At 44.3% G+C, this 13,649-nt stretch overlaps 1 pseudogene; it reads left to right on the top strand.

Moving 5' to 3' along the window:
* The first annotated feature begins 1,098 nt into the window (after nucleotides 1–1,098).
* LOC125157403 (glyceraldehyde-3-phosphate dehydrogenase-like) lies at nucleotides 1,099–2,342 on the top strand (annotated as a pseudogene).
* The last annotated feature ends 11,307 nt before the right edge of the window (nucleotides 2,343–13,649 follow it).

The raw sequence follows: 13,649 nt of genomic DNA, 5'->3' as shown, positions 1-13,649 counted from the left end.
AAAAATAAATAAACATTAAAAAAAAGAGGTCTCAAACCAGATTTTCAAGGCTTTGCCCCTATCCTCTACCTAGTTCTGTGGACTTTGCTAATTCCCTTTCTTCCCCCATATAGGCCTAGTTTTCTTGTCCTTTCTTTTCCTTTTTTTTTTTTTTCTTGTATAAGGAACAGTCTAAATGATAGATCCAAGTGATGTCTCAGCTTCCTACTTTGGACTACTGCATAGAAGTCAATGGTAATTGTGCCTTGTTTTCCAAAGTCTGTTTCAGAGTCCAGAAGAATTGGTGTCACCTAGGAGCTTGTTGCAAATACGGTTTCAGGGGCGCCTGGATGGCTCAGTTGGTGAAGCGTCCAGCTCCTGATTTCAGCTCAAGTCATGATCTCGCGGTTTGTGAGTCCAAGCCCCACATTGGGCTCCAACACTGGCAGTGCAGAGCCTGCTCGGGATTCTCTCTTTCCCACTCTCCCTCTGCCCCATTCATGTTCTCTCTCTCTAAAATAAATAAATAAACTTAAAAAGAAAGAAATAAAGTTTCAGGCCCCCAGACCTACTAGATCAGAAACTGCTTTACAAGCAGATCACTGCATGATTCCTGAAAGCTTGAGAAGGGGTACTTCAGAGCCTTACTGCTCCCTTTGTGAATTCTGCTGCACAGACTCAGCAAAGTCCCAAGGGCCTGGGACCTGTAGCCCTCTGGTGTGCCCCTTCCCTTACTTCCACCTCCTCAAAAATGAAAAGCGCTGCTAATCGACATGGAACTGGGGTCATGGCTATAAGCTCAACTCACTTTAAGAAGCTACGATCGGGGCGCCTGGGTGGCTCAGTCGGTTGAGCGGCCGACTTCAGCTCAGGTCATGATCTCACGGTCTGTGGGTTCGAGCCTCGCGTCGGGCTCTGTGCTGACAGCTCAGAGCCTGCAGCCTGCTTCGGATTCTGTGTCTCCCTCTCTCTCTCTGCCCCTCCCCTGCTCACACTCTGTCTCTCCCTCAAAAATAATAAGCATTTAAAAAAAAATTATAAAAAAAAAAAGAAGCTACGATCAAGGCTCTCTTCTCCCCATCCAACAGACAGCCGCATCTTCTCGTGCAGGGCCAGCCATGTCCCCGACACATGATGGTGAAGGTCAAATTAAATGGATTTGCCATATTGGGTGCCTGGTCACCAGGGCTGCTTTTAACCCTGGCGAAGTGGATATTATCGCCGTCCGTGACCCCTTCATTGACCTCAGCTACATAGTCTACGTGTTCCAGTATGAGTCCACCCACAGCAAATTCCACAACACGGTCAAGGCTGAGAATAAGAAACTTGTCATCAGTGGAAGGCCCATCTCCATCTTCCAGGAGCAAGATCCCACCAACATCAAATAGGGTGATGCTGGTGCTGAGTATTGTGGAGTCCGGTGGGGTCTTGACCACCGTGGAGAAGGCTGGGGCTCACTTGAAGGGTGGGGCCAAGAGGGTCATCATCTCTGCCCCTTCTGCTGATACCCCCACATCCGTGATGGGTGTGAACCAAGAGAAGTACGACAACTCCCTCAAGAACGCCAACAATGCCTCCTACACCACCAACTGCTTGGCCCTTCTGGCCAAGGTCATCCGTGACCACTGTGGCATCATGGAGGGACTCATGACCACAGTCCATGCCACCGCTGCCACCCAGAAGACTGCGGAGGGCCCCTCTGGGAAGCTGTGGTGTGATGGTGAAGGGCTGCCCAGAACACCATCCTTGCTTCTCTACTAGCACTGCCAAGGCTGTGGGCAAGGTCATCCCTGAGCCGAATGAGAAGCTCACTGGTATGGCCTCCCGGGTCCCCACCGCCAGCGTGTCCATCGTGGACCTGACCTGCCGCCTGGAGAAAGCTGCCAAATACTATGATATTAAGAAGGTGGTGAAGCAGGGGGACCTGGTTGGCTCAGTCAGTTAAGCGTCTGACTCTTGAATTCAGCTCGGGTCATGATCTCGTGGTTTCCGAGATCAATCCCTGTGTCGGGCTCAGCAATGATAGTGTAGGGCCTGCTTGGGATTCTCTTTCTCTCTCTCTCTCTGCCCCTCCCCTGCTCATGCTTGCTCTCTGTCTCTGAAAATAAATAAATAAGCTTAGAAACAAAGAGAAGGTGGTGAAGCAGGCATCAAAGGACCCCCTCAGGGACATCCTGGGGTGCACTGAGGACCAGGTTGTCTCTCGTGACTTTAACAGCGACACTCACTCTTCCACCTTCCATGCTGAGGCTGGCATTGCCCTCGATGACTGCTTTCTTAAGCTCATTTTCTGGGATGACAATGAATTTGGCTACAGAAACCGGGTGGTGGACCTTATGGTCCAGATGGCCTCCGAGGAGTAGGAGCTCCCTGGACCACCAGTCCCAGCAAGAGCAAGAGGAAGAGAGAGGCCCTCCCTTCTGGGGAGTCCTTGCTCTAACTCATCATCCCCCAACACATTGAGAGTCTCCCGACCTTACGCAGTTTCCATCCCAGACCCCCTGAAGAAGGGGAGGGGCTTGGGGCACCCTACTTTATCATGTACCATCAATAAAGTATACTGTACCCAGCCCAAACAAAAACAAAAACAAAAACAAAAACAAAAACAAGAGAAGCTATAGTCAAGATGTTCCTAAAACTCATATGGAAACGCAAAGGACCCAGGGTTACCAAAAAAGAACAACCTTGGAAGACTCAAATTTCCCGATGTCAAAACTTGCTACAGAACTCCAGTAATCAAGAAGATCATCCAGGGGAGCCTGGGTGGCTCAGTCGGTTAAGCATCCGACTTTGGCTCAAGTCATGATCTTGGGGTTCATGAGCTCCAGCCCTGCTTTGGGTGAGCTTGAGCCCAACTCCAGGCTCCAACCCTCTGTTCTTCCCCGTCTCCCTCTGTTTATGCACCTCGCAGGATTCTCTTTCTGTGCCCCTTGCTCACTCGTCATGCTCTTTCTCTAAAATACATAAATAAAGACATAGGTTGGTAGGTAGGTAGGTAGGTAGGTAGAAAGATAGATAGATAGATAGATAGATAAAAGATCATCCAATGGGGAAGGAATAGACTTTTCAAGAAATGGCACTGGGACAATTAGATATCCACATGTTAGAGAATGAGTTTGGTCTCCTACCTCACACTATAATCAGAAATTAATTAGGGCTCAGGCAGTTAAGTGTCCAACTTCAGCTCAGGTCACGATCTCACGGTTTGTGAGTTTGAGCCCTGCATCAGGCTCTCTGCTGTCAGTGCAAAGCCTGCTTCTGATCCTCTGTCTCACTCTCTCTCTCTGCCCCTCCCCTGCTTGTGCTCTCTCTCAAAAATAAATAAACATTAAAACAAAAAAGATCTACTCTCTTAAAAAATTAATTAAAAATGGATCAAAAATTGGGGCACCCAGTTGGCTCACTCGGTAGAGCATTCAACTCTTGATTTTGGGGTCATTAGTTCAAGCCCCACATTGGGCATAGAGCCTACTTAATAAAAAAAAGGATCAGAAACCTAAATGGAAGAGCTGAAACTATAAAACTCTTAGAAGTAAACATAGGGGTGAATCTGAATGACTTTGGATTTGGCAATGATTTCCTAAATTTGACACCCAAATCACAGGCAGCAAAAGAAAAAATAGATATATTAGGCTTGATAATAGTTAAAACTTTTGTGCATTGGGGCACCTGGGTGGCACGGTTGGTTAAGTGTCCGACTCTTGGTTTTGGCTCAGGTCATGATCTCACGGTTTCATGAATTCAAGCCCCATGTCGGGCTCTGTGCTGCCAGTGAGGAGTCTGCTTGGGATTTTCTCTCTCTTCCTCTCGTTCTGCCCCTACCCCACATGGCACTGTCTCAAAATAAATAAACTTAAAAAATAAAACTTAAAAAAGTAAAATGAAACTTTTGTGCATCGACGAACACTATCAAGAGAGTGAAAAGACAACCCACAAATGGGAGAAATGTTTGCAAATCATATGTGGTAAGGGTTTAATAGCCGGAATATATAAAGAACTCTCATAGCTCATCAATAGAAAGAAAAACAACCCAGCTGGAACTTGGGCAAAGGATTTGAATAGACATCGCTCCAAAAGAGATACGGAAATGTCCAATAAGCCAATGCCAAGACGCTCCACACCATTAGCTATCAAGGAGTTGTAAATCAAAACTACAATGAGGTAACGCTTCACACCCACCGGGACAGTTAATAAAAAAAAAAGAAGCTGAAAAACAACAAGCGTTGGCAAAGATGAGGAGAAATTGGAACCCTCCTACGCTGCGTATGGTGAGAATGTAAAATGGCGCCCCCTACGTGGAAAATTGTTTGGCGGTTTATCAAAAGGTTAAACACACAATTACCATGTGACCCAGCAAGGAAACTCGCTGATATATACCCAAAATAATCGAAAACATATTTGCATGCCAAAAAATATGTTCACAAATGTTCATAGCAGCATAATCCATGGTAGCCCACAAAAGTGGAAACCCCACAAATGTCTGTCAATGGATGGATGGATGAACAAAAAATGGCCTATCTGCAGAATGGAATATGATTCAGCCACAAAAAGGAGCGTACTACATCATGGATGTTGCATGTGGCAGCTACGCCACGACGGAGATGAACCTCGACAACGTTATGCTAGGTGAAATAAGTCAGAGACGAAGGGACACATATTAATTCCATTTATATGAAACATCCAGAGTAGGCAGGTTCATACAGATGGAAAACTTAATAAGGTAATAGAAAAAGTGGGGAGAGGGGGTCAGAATAGGGACTGGCTGCTAATTGGGACAGGTTTTTTGGGGGGAGGTGGGGTGGTAGAAAGTTCTAGAATTCGACAGGGGGGATGGCTATATGACATAGTCCATATACTGAGAACCACTCAATTGGTCACATTAAAATGGTAAGTTTAATGCTACAAGAACTATACCTCAATAATAAAATAAATATATGAAAAGTAAACCACGGGGCCTGCTTCCAGATTCTGGTCCTCTGACCTCAGGTATCAAGAGGTCAAGCTACAATCTCTCCTCACTACACACTGATGGATGAGGGAGAAGGGAAGCAGCATGTAATTAATTTAGAAGAAATGAGATTAAATCACAGCACGAAATGGGGTGACGAAATGTCTCCCCACTCAGAGGGGATGTATCAACTGTAAAAACGAAAGTTTTATCTTCTTTAGGGACAGAGGCAAATAGCAAATTCTGCTTCTCTCAGCTGGTTGTGACCTAAAGAAAGGAATCAATCATCCTGTTGTTTGGTCTCCAAGCCAGGTGACAAAAAGGGTGCTTTTAAAAGGGTTCACCTGATTAGGTCAGGCCCACCCAATAAATCCTCCCTTTTGAGTGACTTATCAACCGATCAGGGACCTTACATCTGAAAAATCCTTTCATCCTTGCCATATAATATAACATAATCACAGGAGTGCTATCACATCATATTCACAGGCCCTGCCCACACTCAAGGGGAGAACATTATACAGCTTGTGTATATCAGGGGCAGGAACTTAAACATTTTACAATTCAGTATATTACAGACCCCTTAATGTTACTTAAGGGACCACCCTTCTCCCCTCAGTTCATGAGCTTTGGTGGGGCTGATCCCAATCCCCACCATTCCCTGATTTTACAGAAAATTCAGGAATGAGCTGTTTTTTGTATAATACTAGATAGATCATGTATTGTTTTATTCTAATTATTCATTTTTATGTTTGTAATCTTGCCCCATGCTAGAATGTAAGCACCATGAGAGCAGGGACCTTATAGATCTTGTTCAATTTTCTGTCCTCTGAACCTCTTTGCTTTATATTGGGGGATAATTGCACCCAAATATATATGTTTTTGGTAAATATCAGGGAATATTTGTCAAATGAGTTTTCTCCATTTTCATAAGGAGAAAGGAAGCTTCCAGAATAGAATTGTCCTTGAATTATACAGCTAGCAAATGTTTCTGAAGAGACAATCTCTTCAAAACAAAGAATAATAGTAACCACTTCTATAACAATATGTGCCAGGCCCTGGGATCACTTGGTACTCCAAACCACTCTAAGGTGTACTTAACGGGGAGGTGAGGAGGGCTAACAAATAACATTGTCTTCTTGTATGTACATTTCACAGCTCCAAGCCGTCCGTGGTCTCCGCTGCAAGTGGCTCTTGCAAGCCTCCCGGACCTCAGAATCTGTATTTGCCTCCGGAGTGCAAGCGAGGGGAGAGAAAAATGTTACACGAGGCAGCCAAACAATTCTAGCGGCCAGCTCAGCAGTGCAAGAGAATGGGTAGAACTTGTTCCCCAGTTTTGAATCAAAACAAGCCCTCCTGCACGGTGGGGGAGGGCGTGCGGCTGCCCACGCCAGGGGGCGTTGGTGGGGGGGGGGGGGGTTCACGCTCTTCCCATTTCATTGGCCAGGACTCGGCCACGTGACCCAATCTACGGGCAGTAGGCGGGACCGTCTCTCGCTTCGGCTTGAAAAAGAGCCAACGGTCGTCGGCGTCGTCGTCCTCGTCGGTCCTCGTGAGGACACCGTTGTTCCGGTGGCCAGACCGTTGATCGTGCTGATGGGACCTGCGGAACCCCTCGCAGCTCCGGCCACGTGGGGGGAGAAGTTGGTTTCGGGTGAGTCGAAAAAATGAGGAAAGAAGTTTTATTTCCTTCGTAAGCCTGCTATGCTGTTTTATGGGTGGACGCGGTTCCTTTTCTCTTTGCCTTTTTGTTCTTCTGGCCTTTTTGGCGGGGGCGGAGGGAGGTTGTGTGTTTTGTCGTGTCCGTCAGGGTAGAGCCCTGCAGCCCCCCCCCCGGACCTCAGTGCCTCATTTCCCTAGAAACTGGGGGTGGGGGACTCTGGTCCCCCGCGCCTTTTCACCTCGGGGGTGAAGCTCCTCGTGGCCGGGCTTTGCCGTTAGAAGCGTGGCCCACGTGACTTGTGCATTTCAGAGCTTTGCCTGAGACACCGTAGTTGTGAAATTCGAGTTCGTCTCGTGGAATGTTTGCTTGAACGACAGAAGTTCAAAAGCGCGAACGTTGCGACTTGGCCAGGAACAGCAAGGAACTCTTTGCAGATGTTTAGACAAGGTCTGAAAAAGCGCGGCGTTTTAACGGGGTGTGTAGTGTTGCAAGGAAAACTTAAAACCTAGCGAGGGCAGATTCAAGTCTGCTGAGCTGTATTAGAGATACATTGGAAACTGACAATCTTGAGGCGAATTTCTCTCCCCTTAATACCGAAGGAGGAAATGTCTTCAACTCTGAAGGTGGTTTCATGTTTACTTTTAAACTCTGGCCTGGGGAACGATTTCGAACCTTCAAGTGGCCAGGTAGTGCAAGAAAAAGCGTCTTTTTACCCAGATTTCAGTTGCGCGTTTTACTTTTACTCCGTCGTCTTCGTCAGCTACTCTCCCATCTTTCCGAACCGCTTGAGAGCCCCCTTGTGTGTCTCAGTGGCCCCTTCTGCTGCTAAATAGAAAGTGTGTGTTTACTAGAAGCAGGAATAGTCACAGAGAGATTGATTATACCTACGTAGTGCCTGACGCAGCCAAGGGAAAGAAGCCACAGCATTTTTAACGGCTGTTGTTGTAAGCCCCGCTCTATTGTATGGGACCTCTTTCTCTTTTCCTTTTCTTTTTGTAGGTGTAACTTTTATTTTCTTAAAAACGTTTATTTTTGAGAGAGCGCAAGAGAGAGGGCGAGCGGGGGAGGGGGAGAGGGAGACGGGCAGAGAGAATCCCAAGCAGGCTCTCCCCACTGTAAGCAGTGAGCCTGACCCGAGGTTCGAACTCCTAAACCTCCTAAACCGTGAGATCGGGACCTGAGCTGAAGACCTGCAGACTGAGCCACCCAAGCTCTCCTAAATTTTAGTTTTTAAGGTAATCCCTAGACCCAATGTGGGGCTTCGACCCGGGACCCTGACATTGAGTTGCAGACTCCACTGATTTGAGCCAGTCTGGAACCCCTCTCTCTTTTCAGCTGGACTAATTGCCCTTGAAGGCAAGGAACATAGCTGATTATCTTGGAATCCCTATGCCTGTAATATTGCATGTGCCTGTGATTTTTTAAAAATTATTATATTGGCTAATGGAAGGATTGCAAATGTGAATTTTCTTTACATGACCAACAGGAATACGTTTTGTTTGTATTAGTAATTTCTAGGTTAAGTGTTTCACGATCAGAGAGCCGTTCATGGTATTCCTCCTTTGTGAAATGTATTGATATTTTCTTGCAACTTAATCTGCGATCCGTTTTTGTGAATATGCCTTGTACAATTGAAAAGTCTTGTGTATGATCCGAGTTGAGAGTCTTGCACACATTCATAAGTTCTGCCTTGTTGATTATATTGTTAAGGTGTTCGTGCTTCTTACTCATTTTTTGTCCGTTTGATCGGACTTGTAGGGAGTTGAGTATTCTTGGTGTGTTTCTGTTTCAGTGTCCTTGCAACTTACGTAGTTTTACTTCATTAAGGATACTGCTTTTTTTTTTTTTTGTAATATTCTTAAATGTTGTATCATCTTTCTGCATAGTGGCTTTTAATATAAAAACTGTCCCTCTTTTGTTTGCCTTGAAACTTGAATTTTCCTTTGGGGATACCAGGATATCTGCTTTTTTGTTTCTATTTTTCTCTTTCCATCATTCCTGTTTCCATTTGTCTGGCATACCTTTGTCCCATCGTTTTGTATTTCAGCTTTCTTGAGTCACTGTTTGAGGTGTGTGTCTTATATACAAGAGAGTTGGGTTTTTGTTCTGTGAGTGAAATTGAAAATGGTGTTCTTTTACTAATCCAGGAAAGCCCATTTCCATTTAAGTTTTTGAAGTAAGTTTATTTTATATTTTGTCAGTCTTTTATAATTGTGTGTTTTATTTGCTAGGTTTCTTTAGAAGGCCTGTATCCTTTGCTCTCTAATTTGACACACGCATATTTTTGGTATTTAGGAAAGTTTGCATTTTTGTTCTAGTGGTTATCTTGCTACTTATACCTTTTCTTTTCTAAAGGTTTTATATTTAAGTAATCTCTAGGCCTCGCGTGGAGCTCGAACTCACTACCCCAAGATCAAGAGTTGAGTTGCATGCTGTAGTGACTGAGCCACCCAGGTGCCTGTATCCTTTTTTCAAGAAAAGATTTTTTGGGGGGCACCTGGGTGGCTCAGTTAAGTGTCCCACTTCAGCTCAAGTCATGATCTCAGGGTTTGGGAGTTTGAGCCCTGCGTCAGGCTCTGTCCTGACAGCTCAGATCCTGGAGCCTGCTTCAGATTCTGTCTCTTGGTCTGCCTCTGTCTCTGTCTCTCTCTCTCTCTGCCTGCCCCCCCTTCTCTCTGTGCCCCTCCCCTGCTTGTACTCTGTTTCTCTCAAAAATAAGTGTTAAAAAAAGTGAAGTTTTTTTTTAAATAATCTCTACACCCAACATGTGGCTTGAACTCCCGACCCTGACCTCCAGTCCCATGCTCTTCCCACTGAGGCAGCCAGGCAAATGTTTATTCATCTTTGGGAGAAAATGTGAGTGGGGGAGGGGCAGAAGAAGAGGGGGACAGAGGTTCTGAAGAAGGCTCTGTACTAACTGCAGCGATCCTGATTCGGGGCTCGGACCCACAAACCACAAGATGGTCACCTGAGCTTAAGTGCACCGACTGAGCCACCCAGTCGTCCTGACAATTATACCTTTTTAAGGTACGCCCAGCTTATTTTCTTGTTGAACCTGCTGAGGTCTGGTTTATTGGGTTTTTTTCCTTAATTTATTTTTAGTTTACATCCAAGTTAGTTAGCATATAGTGCAACAATGATTTCAGGAGTAGATTCCTTTATGCCCCTTACCCATCTCCCTGATCTATCGTTTTTTAATTAGTATCGTAACTTGCGCCTATTCCGTTCTTTCGCTTTCCCTTATCCCGTTTATTAGTTGCGTTGCTTTTACTTTGTCAAAACATACCACCTCTCTAGACGAGTCTTTCACTCTCTCCATCCCCCATTTGTTTGGTTCTTTGAATCTGCATGCTCCGTCGTCCCATCCACTCACTGATCAAAATGCTTTACTGCCCGTCGTCTGGCCGAATTTTTCCAGCTAGCTCTCGGGCGGAAGCAGCTCGTCTTGCAGTACGCGAGTTGGCAAACTTTTTCTCCAGCGGGCCACGTAATGAGTACGTTAGGCCTTGCGCGTCATAAGGTCTCTGCTACACTACTCAGCTCTGTGGTAATCTCTACGCAGCATAGAAGCTACTAGAGACAGTAAACAAGTGAGTGTAGATGTATTCCCGTAAAACTATCTGTAAACGCTGAAATTTAACTTGCTTATAATTCTCTCCGGTTGTGTTAATACTTTTGATTTTCTTGTAGCCAATTAAAGACGCAGGAAACCGTTTTTACTTAGCTCAGTCCCCGAAAAACAGGACAGGTTGGATGTGGTCCATGAGCATAATTTGCCAACATTTGTTCTAGGAGATTCCTCAGAAAGGGATCACGGGTACAGAATTCCCTAAGCTTTTGTATGTTGAAAACGTGTGTGTGTGCGTGTGTATGTTGTTAATAGCCTTGATACTTGAAGGCAGCATTATTGGAGATAAATTCCTTGGTTTCATGCTTCCTTTTACTGAACGTTACAAATGCTGCTCCACTTTTGAGTTGCTTCATATGTTGGTTTTGAATGTCTGATACCCGTTTAATTCTTTGCGTCTGTATGTTACTTGATCTTTTTGCCTGGAGGCCTTTGACATTCTGTCTTTACCTTTGAAATCTGACAGTTGAAAGACTGTAACGTGGTGGTGACTCTATTCTCAATGTATAGGTAGAGATAGGTCTTTTTTTATTTCTGAAAAATTTTCTTGGGTTATAATTAAACATTTTTTTTTCAACGTTTATTTATTTTCTTTGGGACAGAGAGAGACAGAGCATGAACGGGGGAGGGGCAGAGAGAGAGGGAGACACAGAATCGGAAACAGGCTCCAGGCTCTGAGCCATCAGCCCAGAGCCTGACGCGGGGCTCGAACTCCCGGACCGCGAGATTGTGACCTGGCTGAAGTCGGACGCTTAAGCGACTGCGCCACCCAGGCGCCCCAAGGGTTATAATTTTAAAAAATTGTTTTAGGGGCGCCTGGGTGGCTCAGTCGGTTAAGCGTCCGGCTTCGGCTCAGGTCACGATCTCACGGTCTGTGAGTTCGAGCCCCGCATCAGGCTCTGGGCTGATGGCTCAGAGCCTGGAGCCTGCTTCCGATTCTGTGTCTCCCTCTCTCTCTCTGCCCCTCCCCCGTTCATGCTCTGTCTCTCTCTGTCTCAAAAATAAATAAATGTTAAAAAAAAAAAAAAAAAAAAATTGTTTTAAATGTTTTTTTCTTTTTGAGAGAGAGAGAGACAGAGCACAAGTGGGTTGTGGAGCGAGAGAGGGGAACAGAGATTGAGAGGGAGACACAGAATCTGAGGCAGGTTCCAGGCTCCGCGCTGTCCGCATAGAGCCCGACGCAGGGCTTGAAGCCATGAACCACGCATGAGATCATGACCTGAGCCAAAGTCAGACGCTTCACTGACTGAGCCACCCAGATGCTCCTTGTGTTATAATCTTAAAGTCCTAGCTTTGTTCTGTTGATTATCTTTTCACCGGGACTGCAATAATCTGTCATTCCTTTTTTGTCTTCTATTTTCATTATTTTCTCTGCCACCCTTTTCACTTTCCTATAACCTTTTCATTCTATTGGTGGTTTTCCTGCCGCTTGATATTTATCAGTGCCCTCTGTTAAATTTTACTGTGGTCTATTCTCACTTGGCGCCTTGTAATTTATTCTTCATTTGTAAAATAACTTTGTATTTTTCTTCCATTTATTTATTGTGTCAGGGAGAGAGTGTGCGTGCATGAGCGCGTGCAGTGTGCGTGTGAGTGGAGGAGGGGTGGAGAGAGAGAATCCCAAGCAGCTCCGCAGGGTCCACACAGAGCCTGATGCGGGGCCCCGTGAGCCGTAGGACCGGGACCTGAGCTGAGATCAAGACTTGGATGCGTAACCCACTGAGCCACCCAGGTACCCCTCGAGGTAATTTTTTAAAAATTTCATCACATGTCCATTTGTGTCTATTGAATTAAATATCAACGTAAATTAAATTATTGAATTAAATTATCTTACGTTATTTGTTTTTTGCTGTATGATTGTTTTTCAGGGGTCGGGGTTACCTCAGTTGATACGTATTAAATTGAATTTTTAAGATTTTTGCAAAATTCTGTATGTACCAGTTAGTCACCTTCTTGTTCATTTTTGTGGCATTGTGTATTTTACAGGATTTCTAGCTTACTGACACACTCTTCTGTCAGTATGGCAAAGTCCGGATACTTTAGTGGATTTATTTTGGTTGATGTGGGGAGATCGTGTTTTCTTTGATTTTATTGGTCTCTTGTCTTGCATGACCCTAAATTTTTCTGTTTTGCTTCTTTGCCACTTCAACCAATTGCCTGTGGATGTTTTTCCTTTCCTTTTAACTTTTTTTTCTTCTCTTAGAAGCTATGGGTTTTGAAGACTGCTCCTTCAAATTGCATGTACTTAAGTCCTCTTCCTATCATGTATGTTCAGATACCTGTTTTTTTAGTAATTTTCAGACAGGATGAATTTATGCTTTATCACCGTGTTTTTGGATCCACCTTAGGCCTGGTTGCTGTTTCCTCTCCTTTCTCTTTGCTTGGTTTTGGTGTAAGCTGCTTTTTTCCTTCTTGTTTTTATGTTTTTGAAGGAAACATTAGAAGATAGAGGCCTAGGTGGCCTTGGTTGTCTCAGCTACATTAGAAGGCCCTAAAAATGGCTGCACTTCGAAAGGAAGGCTTCTTTTACTTACATTATGGGAGAGGAAACATTGTTAAAACACGATCTGTATTTTTGCAAAGACCGCTGCTAACATGCTGTCAAGGTCAAAGATACCTGAATGATTTCAATTTATGGTAAGCCACACCACTCTGAGAAACCCAAAGTAGATCTTGGATGACTTCATGGAATCTTTTAGAACTCAGGCTGTTTGTCTACATTCGCTTCCGTCGTTTGGATACCGCCAGAAACTTTACTTTGGGGTTAAGACAGTATGAGTAATCCATGCTGTTGAGTCACGTACAATTAATGTAATTATAAAAGTTAGACTGAGGGTTTTTTCCTAAATTCCTGGTAATGTCAAATGATAAACAAGTCACCTGAAGTGTCAATCATTTGAGAAAAGTTTTTGCAGTCATTTTAGTGCTACTGGGAATGTTACAGATAAAAAATGCCTTTTCTATGAGTGGAATAGAATATTACCAATTAAGATGCTGGCTTTTGTAACTAGTAGATAACATGTTACTGTCATCAGATACCAAACCAAATAAATAATAATTTCCTAACGGTTGCGGCCTTAATGTAGTGGTTCAGTGATGATGTCTGTTTACGTGATCTGCTTATACTCTTACAGCTCACTGGAAGCAAAGTAACCCCTTTGCAAATCAGCTGGATTAGAGATTCCAAGAAAGCAGTACAGTTAATGTACAATCTGTAATTTATATTGTGTTGTACTTAAAAGGGATATTCTGAGCCACTTTATGCGAAAATAAGACCTAGCTGGCAATTTGTCTTTGAAAGTTCTGTATCTGATAGATCTTTAAAATAGGAATCAAGTAAATTAAGTGTGTATTCATTCACTCATGCACAAATTACTAAGAATTTGCCGTTTGGGAAGTTGCATTAATTCTTTTCTTGCCTAACTGATGATTTA

The sequence above is a fragment of the Prionailurus viverrinus genome, chromosome X, assembly GCF_022837055.1.
Source record: "Prionailurus viverrinus isolate Anna chromosome X, UM_Priviv_1.0, whole genome shotgun sequence".
Lineage (NCBI taxonomy): Eukaryota > Metazoa > Chordata > Mammalia > Carnivora > Felidae > Prionailurus > Prionailurus viverrinus.
This window is presented reverse-complemented; position numbering and strand designations above follow the sequence as displayed.